Here is a 15,968-nt window from a genome sequence, read left to right on the forward strand (position 1 = left end):
ATTCCTACCTTGGCTCTGTGGCCTGGAAAAAAATGCCCCTGGAACTTTCTTCCATTCCTGAGATGCCTGTCTTCAGGAAGAAGCTAAACACCTGGCTCTCTCAACAAGGTAAATAGGACAATCAACACTGGTCGGCAGGCAACCTTACTCTCTGGTTCAGCGAAACTCCGTGGAGTAGGCACTCGCTTTACAAATACCTATTCATTCCTTCATTCATAAATTCATTCATGTGACTTAACAGGCTGCAGGTATCAAATGGCTAAGGCAAGAAAATGTCAACTTTCTAAAAGTCAAAAACTAGAGGGGATAGGCCAGTAGGACCGGGGCCAGGTAGGGCCGTATCAATTGAAAACACAAGAATAGTCTAGTCAAATTAATTTAAAAAATGGGCTAACCTAGAACTAATTGCAATACAATTTCTGAGAGTGGATTGTTATTGAAATTTTTCCGTAGAAAACGATGGTGAAAAGTCTACCACTCTATCATGACGCGTTAATCCAATATGGCGGATTTTTCAAAATGGCTGCCCATTATTTGAGATACAGGGTATAACTGTTTATATGCCCATGTGTGGTATCATTTTATATGTTTTTAAGGACGGGAAAGTCAAAAATAACATCAAAAATTGTTTCTGATGACCATAATATCAAATTGGGATTAATACAATAAACAACGATAATTATATGTTAATATGCCAAACATAGTTTTGACATTATTTTTTTAAAACATTTTTTTAACATCATTTGAAAAGGATAAACAAATTTCAACTAGATAATATAGCACTTCTCAGTATGACACTGACAAATGAAAATTGTTAAAGAGATAAATTCAAACAGCACTCCTCAGTATAAGAATAGTATGATTTCAATCATCGTCCATGTCCACTTCCATGGAATTGCAACAGCTTATTCCTCGACAATCCATGCACGCATCTGTGCACACTATTCCCTGTCTTTTGCATATACATTGCAGAGTCACACATTGACTCTTGCTACAGCCACATTTCACAAATTTTAATAAATGATCTGGTGCTGGTGCTTGACTCATTCTAATGGGAGCCAATCTTCCATCTTTCACTTCAAATCCCCACTGTAATGGATCCATATGAATACCCATCCACTGCTGCATCTGATGGTATACTCTGAGTGAATGAAATTTGCAGGCATCCTCTGTAGGAGGCAAGACTTCCGGTTTCACATGTATTGTTGATTTTGTTGCCTTTGAAGTGAAAGTTCAAAGTCTCATATCATGTAGTGTGCTGTCTCCTGTTATTCCTCCATACAACTCTATAATAGCATTAAGTCCAGCATTTTCAATTTATTCTGTTGATTTTTGTGAAGTTTGGAATACGGCAGCACTTTCTTTGAAGCTGTCTGATTTTCTTAGCAACTTTATGGAGTCACGTTTTCCTAATCCAAATGGTTTGGAGGTGGTATCACATCCTAATATGGCGTGAGCAAATAAGATGTGAGAGCCGACGTCATCACCTAAAGCCTTTGCTAATTTCCTAATATCATCCACAGTTATGTTTTTGAAAGATTTCTTAGGTTCTGGGCAAAGGAAAATATCAAATTGGTTTTCTTGAAAATGATGAAGGAGTAGTATGAGATGATCGGTGTCCTCGCCAACAATGGCTGTAGGATGAGTTTTGGCCGACTCAATAGCCTCCAAAACGACCATGAAGTCTGCATCACTATGAGCTTGCTTTGTTTTACACCCAGCTTCTTGTAACTTTTGCGATAATTGATCAATGAAGGCTTGTTTATTTTCATTATTACTCAGAAATAATTGTTTCTGGATGGCGATGGAGGTAGAAGTTATGAAATTTACTTTAGGTCCTGCAATACCTCTGTTTCTTTTTAGATGGGCTTCTGATTTTGTAGAAAACATATCTCCATATCCATCGAATACTATTATTACCTGGCCATACTTTGTTAGCACATATCTCTCATAGGCACAAAGCAGCTCATGGAATGTCTGATTCGGACTCCAAGGAAGGCGATGTAGTAACCACCCACCATCAATGATGAACTGCATATTTTCGGCATGTTAGCAACGGCTGGTACTTGCTCTTTAATTAAATTGGCAAGCTGCGACTTCCCAGATTCCCTCATAAGTCCATGCTTATTGAATGAACTAGCTGGATATGAGCAAAGCTCATAACGAAACACCTCCTGCAAATCCACGCCACTAGTCTGAGCACAAAGCAACAAACGCTGAAAAAATAGTTCAGGATCCATAACAAAGGTTTCTTCTTTCAATTTAACAGATTGAACTGATTTCATTACCTTCACCTGGTTTCTTTTTCTGAAAGAGAACTCAGAGACTCTTTTGTCCGTCATCTCATTAACAATTCTATTTCCAATTTCTTCTGCAAGTTCAGGATTAACATCACTGCCATAAGTAACACCCGTGACAATGTTACGCAGGTTGCTGTCTCGCTCAAAAACATTGAGCTGTTAAACATATACCAGTACTTTCTGTGTATCACCTTTATCGCGTTCAATTCTTTGAACTGGTCATAGTAACATGTTGCTCACTTGCTGCATGCTTCACTGTAGCAAAGTCCTGCATGCATTCATTCAAATGGGCGCAAATAGGGCGTGACATAACCCAGACAAGCTGCTGCTGTTCTGTCATACCTTCTCAGTGAACTGCCCGGGAATGAATTTTCCTGTATAAAAATTGACGTAACACTGTTTGTGGTAGCATGCATCTACAGCATGTGAATTAGACACATTTTGGATACGTCTCTTAACTTTGTCTACCCATTCATCCTTGCGTTTGTTGCATTTTTGTAAAACTGATGATTTGATTTCAACTGTTCGTGCATTAAACCACACATTTTTTTTCCTCTCCCTGAAGTTTAAACTTAACTCAGTACCACAGAAAAAACAATATTTTCTAAAATCAAACGGGGTTTCACACTACCGTAGAACACGAGAAGTTGTGGGATCTGATTCTTTCTCCTGGAACGGAGTTTTCAAGTTAACAAATCGCGCTCTACATTTCTTGTGAACTTTCTGCCCAACACAAACATGAAACTTAAATATTTTTCTCGCCTTGCATGTTTTTTTAATTCCAGTCACTCCTCTTTCAGTGAATACAGATACATCGTCATCTTCTTGAAACACCACATCACAAATGAAACACTTTTCTACGTCCATTTTCACTGTATCTCACAACAACTCGCAAGAACCTGTAACACATAAATGAAACATTTTTGATTAACAAAAAAACAAACAATAACAATAAAGTTACAAAACAAAACACAAACAATAGCAAACTTTTTCTTTCGAAAGTTAATTGTAATATTTACGTTCCTTCACACTTTGTCATATAAGTCAACAAAAAATTATACAAACTTTGTCTATCTAACATATTCCGCGATTATTTGATATTATGGTCATCAGAAACAATTTTTGATGTTATTTTTGACTTTCCCGTCCCTAAATCATATAAAATGATACCACACATGGGCATATAAACAGTTATACCCTATATCTCAAATAATGGGCAGCCATTTTGAAAAATCTGCCATATTAGATTAACGCGTCATGATAGAGTGGTAGACTTTTCACCATCGTTTTCTACGGAAAAATTTCAATAACAATCCACTCACAGAAATTGTATTGCAATTAGTTCTAGGTTCCGCAACAAATTGACTAGTCTAGAAGGGACCTGGCTACGTCACACCTTAAGCTCTTATTGCTTTAGAGCAACAAACAGACAATATTTTTTTCTATTTGAATGGATTATTTATTTAAACCACTCCTTTTAGATTTAAAATGTTTTTTATCAAAACAATTTCAAATGTGTGAAAAGTGAAGAAACACTTATTTTTCAAATGACATACAACAATACTCTTGACATTCACTAAAGAGAATAATCATAAACACACAACATTAATATGTACAATAATTCTAAACAACATAACCCTATTGCATTTGCATCATGACATGTAACGACTACAATAAATCAGTCGCTATCCTGAATTTTTGACCAACCAAGTGTCGAACACAGGGAAATGATTTAAGTATATAAATGGGGAATGGTTTTCATGACAGTTCCCTCACAAAATACAACAAAAACAATTTTGAATCCTCTGTGTCACAAATATGCCAACGAGTTTCGAGACCCAGGCTTGTGGTACTGGGACTCTCATCTGGGCTTCATGTTAATGGATGTCAGCATTTTCTAAAAAAAATGATGCAAAAAACAAGCATGAGAATAGTTGTACCTATCTAAGACTTCAACTCCATTATTAACTCAAACCTCATCAATTTACCTGATGTTAACAGGCGCTTGAGACCCACTTATGTTTTATGTAAATAATGGTTCGACTCAGCTTCGGACTCTGAAAAATACAGCGTGCCTCATACACGATATCGCTACGGGAATTTCTTGTATGTCTACAAATAGATCAAAAAAACACCGGCACTATTCTCACTAATTCAAATTGCAATGGAATTATATCACCGAGTGCATACAAAAGCGAATTATTCCTTACAGAGGTCCCGAGTCTTTTGCATCAGGAAGTGTAGTTCCGCAACGTTGTTTACCTGGAAAATTGATACACTTTATTTAGAGGAATTTCAAGCTACATACACAGAACGTGATGGAAGCGGTAAACGGGGCACACTTACTTATCATTAATCTCGCCACATCCGTCTTTTTCTTAATCGATGTAGATTCGCAAGTGGCTGCAAAGAGGGCATTCCAAGCTAGAACGCTTTCAATGGTGAAATTATCGCCGATGGTCATGGGAATTGTAGTACCTTTCTGCCGACTAATCGGAGAATGTTTAAACTAAAGTCATAACAAGGAAGGAATGGTGCATTGTGGGACCTGTAGTGTTTAAACAAACATTGCTATGTTTTGGACAGCTCTGTCATCCCATTAAGACCAGTAACTGCGCTATTGAATTTTAGAATGAGGTAAGCCTCTTTCTGCAACAAGGCAGCATCAATGTCCAATAAACGTTTAGATGTGTCCAAAACTGCTAACACTATCCACCTAAAATCCCTTTCACTATGGGATTTTTCAATAAAGTGTTCAATCATTGGAGCTGCGACAACCATTTTTTTAATTTTAGAACGATGTTGCATAATGCGCTGGTTAATCTGTTTAAATAAATAATCCATTCAAACAGAAAAAATAATTGTCTGTTTGTTGCTCTAAAGCAATAGGAGCTTAAGGTGTGATGGAGCCAGGTCCCTTTTTGTGTTTCAATTGATGCAGCGCTACCTGGCCCTCGTCCTACGGGCCTATCCCCTCTAGTTTTTGAATTTAGAGCGGGATTTCACCCGCAAGAGTTTGGACACCAGGGCTCTGGTGCCTGTTAGACCTGGCACCATGGCATGGGTCGCCCTTCCATTTTTTGTTGTTGCCTCATGTTTTTTTGCTGGTGTCAGCCGCTTTGGGCACTGTGCCACTGCTATCCGGTGCCACAGTGCAAGTGCTCCCTATTGTAAATTGATGTATGAATTAGTGATTCCATGATTGGCTGATTTGGTTTACTTGTCAGACCCTAGTACAATGCACCAGGAGTGCCCAGGGCTGGTAATCCAAATGCTGCTAGTGGGCTTGCAGCACTGGTTGTGCCACCCACAGAAGCAGCCTGTTAAAGTGTGTCTAAGGCTTGCCATTGCAGAGCCTGTGAGCAGTCTGGTACTGCCATGCTGACTGGGCAAGTGCACCCACTTGCCAGTCCCTAAACCTTCCCTTTTCTTCATGTCAGACAACCCTATGGTAGGCCCAAGGGCAGGGTGCACTGTAAGTATAAGGTAGGACATGCCCTAATGTGTGTGACATGTCCTAATAGTTGAATTACAGCTATTTTCGTGTTTCACTACTGCAAGGCTACCTGTTCCCCATAGGCCAGAATGGGCAGTTTGATTATTACATCTTATAATCCTAACTGCCTCAGGGAACATGGTAGAAATTCGAGTTTAGTATGCCTGAACTCAGAATGATAAAATATATCTTTTAGTAAAGTTTGTTTTAACATACTGTGTTTGAAAATACCACTTTTAGAAAGTAGGTATTTTCTTGTCTAACCATCCAAACCTGCCTCTGCTAGATTGTGTATTCCTTGTCTGGAGTTTGAGTGACAGGGGCTGGGGGATTCCAGGGGACAGGGTGAGTCAGCAAAGGGCTGAATAGAGAGATCTGCATCTAGATGGGTGGGAGGAGTTGCACCTGTGCCTATTCCCTCCACAATGTTGGCTCCACCTTCTGTGGTGCGTCTGATGTTTCTGCCCTGCTCTCTGAAAGGAAAGAAGGAGTATTGTCAACAAAGTGCTCCAGGACTGACTAGCACTGGTTTGGACTAGGCAAAGACCTTTCTGCCTTCAGAGAACAAAGACAAACTGAGTATAAATATTGGGACCCAAACTCAAGACATTTATATCACTTTGGGAAACAAGAAGAAACTTTTGCTGAGGAGAGCAACCAGAGAGACTGAGGAGAGACTATCCCTAAGCTTGAGGGATTGGCCTGCAGTGGTTGCCCGACTGCCAAAGAGAGGAGAAAGGAACTTTGTGTATACTTTATTCAACTTGTGAAGGATCTCCAAGGGCTTGAGAAAAGAGCTTGCCTCCTGCTGAAGTCTCAGGGACAACAGAATTCACCAACCAACTCCCCAAGAGTTCTTTGGAAGTGCCTGCTGTTTTCTGAGGCTTTCTGAGGTACTGCGTGTCACAAGGAGCTGGAAGCGTGACTCACGAGCAAAAAGCGTGTCACCGAACTGCCAATGTCGCTTCACAACAAGAAAGAGCCTCGCATCGCTGGAGAAGAGGATCGACGTCCCAGCAGACACGGCCGCATCACCGGAAAGCGTGTCGCAGGGCCTGTCACGGCCCAGGAGAACTGTTTAGTCATCACAGGGTCAACGAAGCACCTCGCATTGCCGGAGAAGAGGATCGACGTCAAATCAGATGCCGCCGCATTACTAGGAAGCTTGTCGCAAGGCCTGTCGCGGCTCGCATCGTTGTCAAAGCAACTCGTATCGCCAGAGAAGAGGATAGATGTCGGATCAGATGCCGCCACATCACCGGGGAAGTGTGTCGCAGGGCCTGTCGCGGCTCGCATCGTTAACGAAGCGTCTCGCATTGCAGGAGAAGAGGATCGAAGTCACAGCAGATACTGCCGCATCACCGAGAAGCGTGTTGCAGGGCCTGTCCCGGTCCGCATTGTGTCGCTTCAAGAAGAAGACGCCATCTTTGTCGCATTGTACCGGATCTTCATCGCATCACGGTGTTGCGTGCCGCATTGCAAAGGAAGCGCAGTAAGAAACCGACGCATCACCTACCCTCGCAGAGAAGAACCGATGCATCCCCTATGCAGCAGTAGGGACCTGACGCATCACCGTTCTTGAGTGTAAGGAACCGACACATCACCTTCCCTGCAACACTTTTGTTGTATAGCGTTACGCATCTTAAGGTACATTGAACTCAAAGTGTCGCATTTTAACATCTAAAGAGAACTAAGCTAACTCTACCATCTAAAGAACAGTATTGTGGATTTTTGTCGTTTGTGGTCTTGTGTTAAGTCTATATAATGATTACTTATTTTTAATATACAACTTGTGTGGTGGCCATCTGAACTGTTGTCACTTGGTTACTGTATGTGTTCACAAATGCTTTACACACTGCCTCTGAGATAAGCCTCTCTGCTCTTGCCAAGCTACCAAGGGGGTGAGCAGGGGTTATTTTAGGAGTGTCCCCCCTTACCCTGATTAGACGCAAGGGTCCCTATTTGTCAAAGGTACCTACCTCTGCCAACTAGAGACCCCCAAATCTAACATTGGTGGTCAGCGGTGAGGATTCTAGACTTGCATTTGTGACTCATGTACAATGATTGGTGAACACTACTAGTGAGTGCAGACCAAACACAACCACATACTTTTTGGTAGATTGTTTTTATGGGATTTTCTATTTTTGCCAAGAACTGCCAAGTTTGATTACTATGAGTAAAGCAGCATCTATAGCATCTGTTTATTATGATTGGGAAGAGGAGAAACTGGAATGCTACACTGTCACGCATCTGAAGCACTTTTGCAGGAGATTCAAAGTTGCAATCACCAGTCTCTCCAAAAAGGATGAGTACCAGAAGGCGCTGAGGGCCTGGGTCGCAGGAAGAAGTGCCCCTGAGGATGAGGAAGGGGTTGAGAATGCAGAGGAGCAGCTGGGTGGGCCATTGGGTCCAGGGGGGAGGAGAGCAACTTCCCCAATAAGTAGCAGTGTTTCTGCCAAAGGCCTGTCCCCAGAGGAGTTGGAAGACAGGGAGAGGTGTAGGGTGCATGAGATGGAGCTGACCAAGCTCAAGTTAAGTGGGTAGTTAGAATTGGAGTTGCAAACTACGGAATTGGCCCTAGAAGAAAAGAGGATGCAGTTTGAGCATGAGAAGAGTTTGAGGGAGATGGAAATGAAAGCCAAGAGCTTATAAATTACTCCCTCTGGTGGCAGCACACCGTCAATGCCTGTGGAAGCTAGAGTGTATATTCCCAAAGATGTGGTGAAAGAGTTTTACAAGAATGATGACATTGGGCAGTGGTTTAAGGCCTATAAGGTAGCCATGTCTTCCCACCGGGTCCCTGAGAAGGATTGGGGAGCGCGGTTGTGGGGGCGGTTCAATAGTGAGGGGCGAGATACCCTGTTAGGCTTGCCTTCTGAATGCCATAACTCTTATAGCCACATGCATGAAGGAAGCATTGATGTCCAGGTATGGGTTGACTCCTGAGTTGTACAGACAAAGGTTTGGAAATTGCAAGAAGGTGGAGTCAAGTACAGGTGTAGAATATGTAACTTTCTTTTGCAGAGCATTGGATGGTTGGGTAAAGGGTAGCAAAGTGAATAATTTTGAGGGGCTCTTTGGTATAATTGCATGGGAGCACTTGTCAAGTAATTGTTTTCCAGAGCTACGCCAGCACCTGATTGATAGTAGGCTGTCTAATCCTAGGAAGCTTGCTGAGGAGGTGCACCGCTGAGTGGGCACCCGGGTGCACAAGGGTCACGTGGGAGACTCAGCCAAGAGTGGGCAGGGTCCCCAGCAGAAGAGGGGGGGACAAGGGTAAACAGAGGGAGTTCCATAAAGGGCCCCAAAGTAATTCCCAAGGGAACCAAGGGAAAGGTTCCCAGCCTCCCCTGAGAAGAAGCACGGGGCCCGACAGGTAACCCTGTTCACAAGTGACCCCTGAAGTGCTACAAGTGTGGAGAAGTGCCCACAGTATGGAAAGACAGCACCCACTGGTGCTCCACTCCGGCAGATAGCGAGTGTAGCCATGGGGGAGGAGAGGGGTGTCCAAGGTGGGTGGGGGCCAGCAAAGATGTCCCTTGTCTCTTTAAGAGACTGTGAGGTGGTCCCCAGGACCCAACTGCCTGATAACACTAAGAAGTACAGGCAGTGGGTGACCATCAAGGCCATAGAGTGAAGGCTCTTAGAGACACAGGAGCCAGTGTGACGGCTGTCAAGTGTCACCTGGTATCTCAAGAGCAGGGGGTCCCCAATGCATTCTATCCAGTTGTTGCAGCTGACAACACAGAGAGCCACTGCAAGGTCGCTCAGGTTCCCTGTGAGTGGGGGGGTCTCTAGTACTCTTCAGGTAGTTGTGAGGCCCGCCATGCCTGTTGACTGTTTGTTAGGGAACGATTTGGAGAGCTCACCTTGGGCGAAGGTGGAGCGGAGTGCTCATTTGGAGATGTTGGGTCTGCCTGACTGGGCGTGTGTCACCACACGGTCCATGGCAGCCAGTAAAGGGTCTCAAGAGGACCTGGAGCCTGAGAGGGATGCCCAGGTACCTGCCTTAAAGAGAAGAGGCAGGGGGTGCGGAAAACCAGCCCCTGAAGTTCCCACGGTCCAGGAGGAGATAGACCCTGAGGGGTATGCCATGGAGCCTACAGGGGAAAAGGTAGCTGATCTGGGGGACCTGCCTGAGCTGACCCATTGGCAGCAGGAAGGAGGACCCTCCAGGGAAGAGTTCTGTGAGGAGCAGAACAAGTGCCCTTCTCTTTTGGGTTTGCGGCAGCAGGCTGCAAACCAGGCAGCAGGTCATCAGTCTGGATCACATTGGATCTACTGGGAGAATGGTCTCCTGTATAGTGAGCCTAAGGTTGCTGAGCCTAGGTCAGCCCTTGTGCTGGTGGTACCCCAGCGCTTCACAGCCTTCTTACTGGGGCTGGCTCATGATGTGCCATTGGCAGGACATTTGGGGCAGGACAAGACCTTTGAGAGGCTTGTCAACCACTTTAATTGGCCCCAAATGCGCAAGAGTTCAGACACTCATTGCAGGACATGTCAGACTTGCCAGGCAAGTGGAAAGAGAGGGAAAAAGCAATAGTCTCCTCTCCAGCCATTCCCTGTGGTCAGCACCCCCTTTGAACGGGTGGGCATTGACATTTTGGGGGCACTGGACCCCAAGACAGCCATGGGCAACAGGTTTATCCTGGTCTTGGTGGACCATGCCACCCGGTACCCGAAAGCCATACCTCTGAGGACAGTGACGGCCCCCGTGGTGAGACGGGCACTGATGGGGATTTTCTAACGAGTGGGATTCCCTCGAGAGGTAGTGTCTGACCGGGGTACAAACTTCATTTCCAAGTATATGAAGTCCCTGTGGCAGGAGTGTGGGGTAACCTACAAGTTTACCACATCTTACCACCCCCAAGGAAATGGGTTGGTTGAAAGGTTCAACCGAACCCTAAAAGGCATGATTATGGGTCTTGAGGAACCTATGAGGCGTAAGTGGGATGTCCTCTTACCATGCCTGCTCTTTGCTTACCGTGAGGTGCCACAGAAATCTCTAGGGTTCAGTCCCTTTGAGCTTCTCTATGGCCACCCCGTGAGAGGACCTCTGAGTCTGGTCAAGGAAGGTTAGGAGCAATCTCCCAGGAAACCTCCCCAGGATGTATATAGCTACATGCTGGCCTTCAGGAACCTGACTAGGCGTTTCAGGCAACTCGCTCAGGTGAATCTGGAAGCCAGGCAGCAGGAGATGAAGCGGTGGTACAACCAGAATGCCACTCAGGTAGAGCTTCAGGCTGGTCAGAAAGTGTGGGTCATGGCCCCAGTGGAGCATTGTGCACTCCAGGATAAGTAGACCGGACCATTTGAGGTGGTGGAGCGCAAGAGTCCGGTTACCTACTTGGTGGACTTGCGGTCTCCCAGGAACCCCTTGCGGGTCCTGTATGTCAACCGCCTGAAGCCCCACTTGGACAGGTCCAAAGTGGGCATGCTCTTAGTGACAGATGCTGGAATGGAGGAGGAGACTGAGCCACTTCCTAACCTCCTGTCGGCGACAGAGCGAGATGGATGGTGTAAACCTCTCTTCCACCCTGACCCCTGAGCAACAGAATGACTGTCGCCAGCTGCTGGGACAGTTCTCTGATCTGTTCTCCCTGGTCCCCAGTGTCACTGATTGGTGCACCCATGATGTGGACACTGGAGATAGTCCTCCTGTGAAGCACACAACTTACAGGGTGACTGACAGGGTGAGAGTTTGCATTAAGGAAGAGGTCTCCAAAATGCTTTCATTAGGGGTGATTGAGTCCTCTAACAGTCTTTGAGCCAGCCCAGTGGTCTTGGTCCCAAAGGCTGCTGTACCAGGTGCCACGCCAGAACTCTGGTTCTGTGTGGACTACCAAGGGCTCAATTCAGTCACTAGGACTGACGTGCACCCCATCCCCAGAGCTGATGAGCTCATAGATCGGTTTGGGGCTGCCCGGTACCTCAGCATTTTTGATCTAACTTCTGGGTACTGGCAGATCACCTTCACTGATGGGGCAAGAGAGAGGTCAGCATTCTCCACACCAGATGGGCACTACCAGTTCCGGGTGATGCCCTTTGGGATGAAGAATGCCCCTGCCACCTTTCAGAGGTTGGTCAACCAGGTGTTAGCTGGACTGGAAGAGTTCAGTGCCGCCTACCTGGATGACATTGCAGTGTTCAGCGCCAGTTTTGAAGAACATCTGCGCCACCTCTGGGAATTGTTGATCGCGCTGCGTAGGCCAGGCCTCACGATCAAGGCAAGCAAGTGCCAGATCGGGCAGGGTTCCGTGGTGTATTTGGGACACCAGGTTGGGAGCGGCCAGGTGGCGCCCCTACAGCCCAATATTGAAACCATCCTGGCTTGGGAACCCCCAAAACCCAGACTGAGGTGAGAGCCTTTTTAGGACTTACTGGGTATTACAGGAGGTTTGTCATGGGGTATGGCAGCATTGTTGCACCCTTGACTGAGCTAACTTCCAAGAAGCAGCCCAAGAAAGTGATTTGGACTGACAAATGTCAGAAGGCTTTTGAGGCCCTGAAAACTGCTATGTGCATGGAGCCCGTGCTCCTGGCACCCAACTTCTCCCGAGAGTTTATCGTTCAGAGAGACGCTTCAGAGCATGGTGTAGGGGCTGTTTTGTCACACTTGAATGAGCAGGGCCTAGATCAACCTGTAGCCTTCATCAGTAGGAGGTTACTTCCACGGGAACAGAGGTGGAGTGCGATTGAGTGTGAGGCATTTGCTGCGGTCTGGGCACAGAAGAAGCTGAGACCATACCTGTTTGGGACTCACTTCCAGGTTCAGACAGACCACAGAACCCTCAGATGGTTGATGCAGATGAGGGGTGATAATCCAACGCTGTTGAGGTGGTCCATTTCCCTACAGGGTATGAACTTCACGGTGGAACACCGCCCTGGTACAGAGCACGCCAATGCTGATGGTCTGTGAAGAATTTTCCACCTTAGTAATGATAACTGCCAGGAGGTAGGGTAGTTCTCCCCATATTTTAGCTGGAGGGGACACGTGTTAGACCTTGGTGTGGGTCTCCCTTCCATTTTTTGCTGTTGTCTCATGTGATTTTGCTGGTGTCAGATGCTTTGGGCACTGTGCCACTGCTATCCAGTGCCATAGTGCAAGTACTCCCTATTGTAAATTGATCTATGGATTAGTTTTTCACTATTGCAAGGCTACCTGTTCCCCATATGCCAGAATGGGCAGTATGATTATTACATCTTATAATCCTAACTGATTCAGGGAACATGGTAGAAATTCGAGTTTAGTATGCCTGAACTCAGAATGATAAAATACATATTTTAGTAAAGTTGGTTTTAACATTCTTTGTTTGAAAATACCACTTTTAGAAAGTAGGTATTTTCTTGTCTAACCATCCAAACCTGCCTCTGCTAGGTTGTGTATTCCTTGTCTGGAGTTTGAGTGACAGGGGCTGGGGGATTGCAGGGGACAGGGTAAGTCAGCACAGGGCTGAATAGAGAGATCTGCATCTAGATGGGTGGGAGTTGCACCTGGGACCTGGTCCCTCCACAATGCTGACTCCACCTCCTGTGGTGTGTCTGATGTCCCTGCCCTGCTCTCTGAAAGGAAAGAAGGAGTCTTGTCAACAAAGTGGTCCAGGACTGACCAGAACTGGTTTGGACTAGACAAAGGCCTCTCAGAGAACAAAGACAAACTGAGTATAAATATTGGGACCCAAACACAAGAAATTTAGATAACTTTGGGAAACAAGAAGAAACCTTTGCTGAGGAGAGGAACCAGAGAGACTGAGAAGAGACTATCCCTATGCTTGAGGGATTGGCCTGCAGTGGTTGCCTGACTGCCAAAGAGAGGAGAAAGCAACTTTGTGTATACTTTATTCAACTTGTGAAAGATCTCCAAGGGCTTGGGAAAATGGCTTGCCTCCTGCCGAAGTCTCAGGGACAACAAACTTCACCAACCAGCTCCCCAAGAGTTCTTTGAAAGGGCCTGCTGTTTTGCAAGGCTTTCTGAGGGACTGCTTGTCGCAAGGAGCTGGAAGCGTGACTCACGAGCAAGAAGCGTGTCTGCGAACTGCCGCAGTCGCTTCACAACAAGAAAGCACCTCGCATCGCCGGAGAAGAGGATCGACGTCCCAGCAGATGCCGCCGCATTACCGGGAAGCATGTCGCAGGGTCCTGTCGCGGCCCAGAAGAACCGTTGAGTCATCGCAGGGTCACCGAAGCGCCTTGCATCGCCAGAGAAGAGGATCAACGTCGCATCAGATGCTGCCGCATCACTTGGAAGCGTGTCGCAGGGCCTGTTGCGGCTCACATCATTGTTGAAGCAACTCGCATCGCCAGAGAAGAGGATCGACATCGCATCAGACGCTGCCGCATCACCAGGAAGCGTGTCGCAGTGCCTGCCGCGGCTCGCATCGTTGCTGAAGCGTCTCGCCGGAGAAGAGGATTGACATTGCAGTAGATGCCGCCGCATCACTGAGAAGCATATCGCAGGGCCTGTCGTGGTCCGCATCATGTCACTTCAAGAAGAAGACGGCATCTTAATCACATTGTACCGGATCTTCATCGCATCGCGACGTTGCGTGCCACATCGCCGTTGATGCGCAGTAAGAAACCGACGCATCACCTCTCCTCACAGAGAAAAAACGATGCATCCTTTACGCAGCAGTAGGGACCCGACGCATCAACGTTCTTGCGTGTAAGGAACCACCGCTTCACCTTCCCTGCAACACTTTCATTGTATAGCGTTACGCATCTTAAGGTACATTGAACTCAAAGTGTCGCATTTCAATATCTAAAGAGAACTAAGCTAATTCTACCATCTTAAGTACAGTATTGTGGATTATTGTCGTTTATGGTCTTGGGTTAAGTCTATATAAAGAAAACTTATTTTTAATATACAACTTGTGTGGTGTCCATCTGTAGTGTTGTCACTTGGTGTTCACAAATGCTTTACACACTGCCTCTGAGATAAGCCTGTCTGCTCATGCCAAGCTACCAAGGGGGTAAGCAGGGGTTATTTTAGGAGTGTACCCCCTTACCCTGACTAGACACAAAGGTCCCTATTTGTCAAAGGTACCTACCTCTGCCAACTAGCGACCCCCAAATCTAACAGTGCCCAAATAGCAATAAGAAATTGCATAACTCTATACAGCTTCTCCAGTAGATAATGTCTGAAAAGGAAACACTTTCCTTTTCAGAAGCACATATTCAGAATCTAATATCAACTCCATCTCCATCTTCCTCAGTTACGTTGAGCACTTCGGCTCAACAACAGAATGAGTTAGAAAAATTGAGTCGCCAGAATAAAAAACCTATTCGCACAGAACTGCACGGGCATTTTTGGTTAGAACACTTGAGGGCCGGTACCATCCCTTGGGGTCTCCAGGTTAAGAACATACCCGTTATATTCACTGATGATCCTGAGTATAGAAAGGGCTTTAGTTATATAAATTCTAAGTGAAGTCGTGACTTAATGGTCCATACAATTTAAACTGCTCAGAGATTGTGCCAAAAAGAGGCTGATGAACTTGCAAAATTAGCTCAGGCAATAACAGATATTCACTCTGTTTCAGAAGCTAAGACTCTATTGGATGCAATTGAGAAAGAAATACTTGCCTTTAAGGATAATACGATCAGTTTTAAAACAGCAAAATTTGAGAGAGACACCAAGTCCTTCAATATAGAGCAGGTATTTCCGTTCTTAAAGGACGAATTCTACACTTCAGTTGAATCACGTAGAGCCCTGTCAAATTTCCAAGGACGCTCCAGGAATCGCTTTCTAACATTTTCAGAAACATCTTCTTCGGATTCTTCTGGGGATTCAGACTCAAGAGAGGGCACCTCTAGAAAACAGGTTGCTTTTTTAAACAAAGGCGAACTGAAGCAACGAGGAAGATTCAAACCGCAGCCATGGGAGATGAGGACGAGAAGATGGCAGTTTTACAAGTCGTGAAGCCTACATCTATTATTAATCTGTCCCAGAGGCAATTGTTAAAAGATGTAGTAGCAGTATTGGAATTGGACCTCAAATTTGTTCCCAACAGATCAACTGATTTCACGAAACTCAAATTAGAGGCAATTGAGTTTTGTCATAAGATTCGACTAAAAGCATTCTTTGCTGGTAAAGAACATACTAAAGAAGTATCAGGGCTTTCCAATAAATCCAAATTTATTCCACCGACGCAGAATGTTCCAAAAGAAATTCT

Source organism: Triturus cristatus, chromosome 8 (genome assembly GCF_964204655.1).
Source record: "Triturus cristatus chromosome 8, aTriCri1.1, whole genome shotgun sequence".
NCBI classification, from domain to species: Eukaryota; Metazoa; Chordata; class Amphibia; order Caudata; family Salamandridae; genus Triturus; species Triturus cristatus.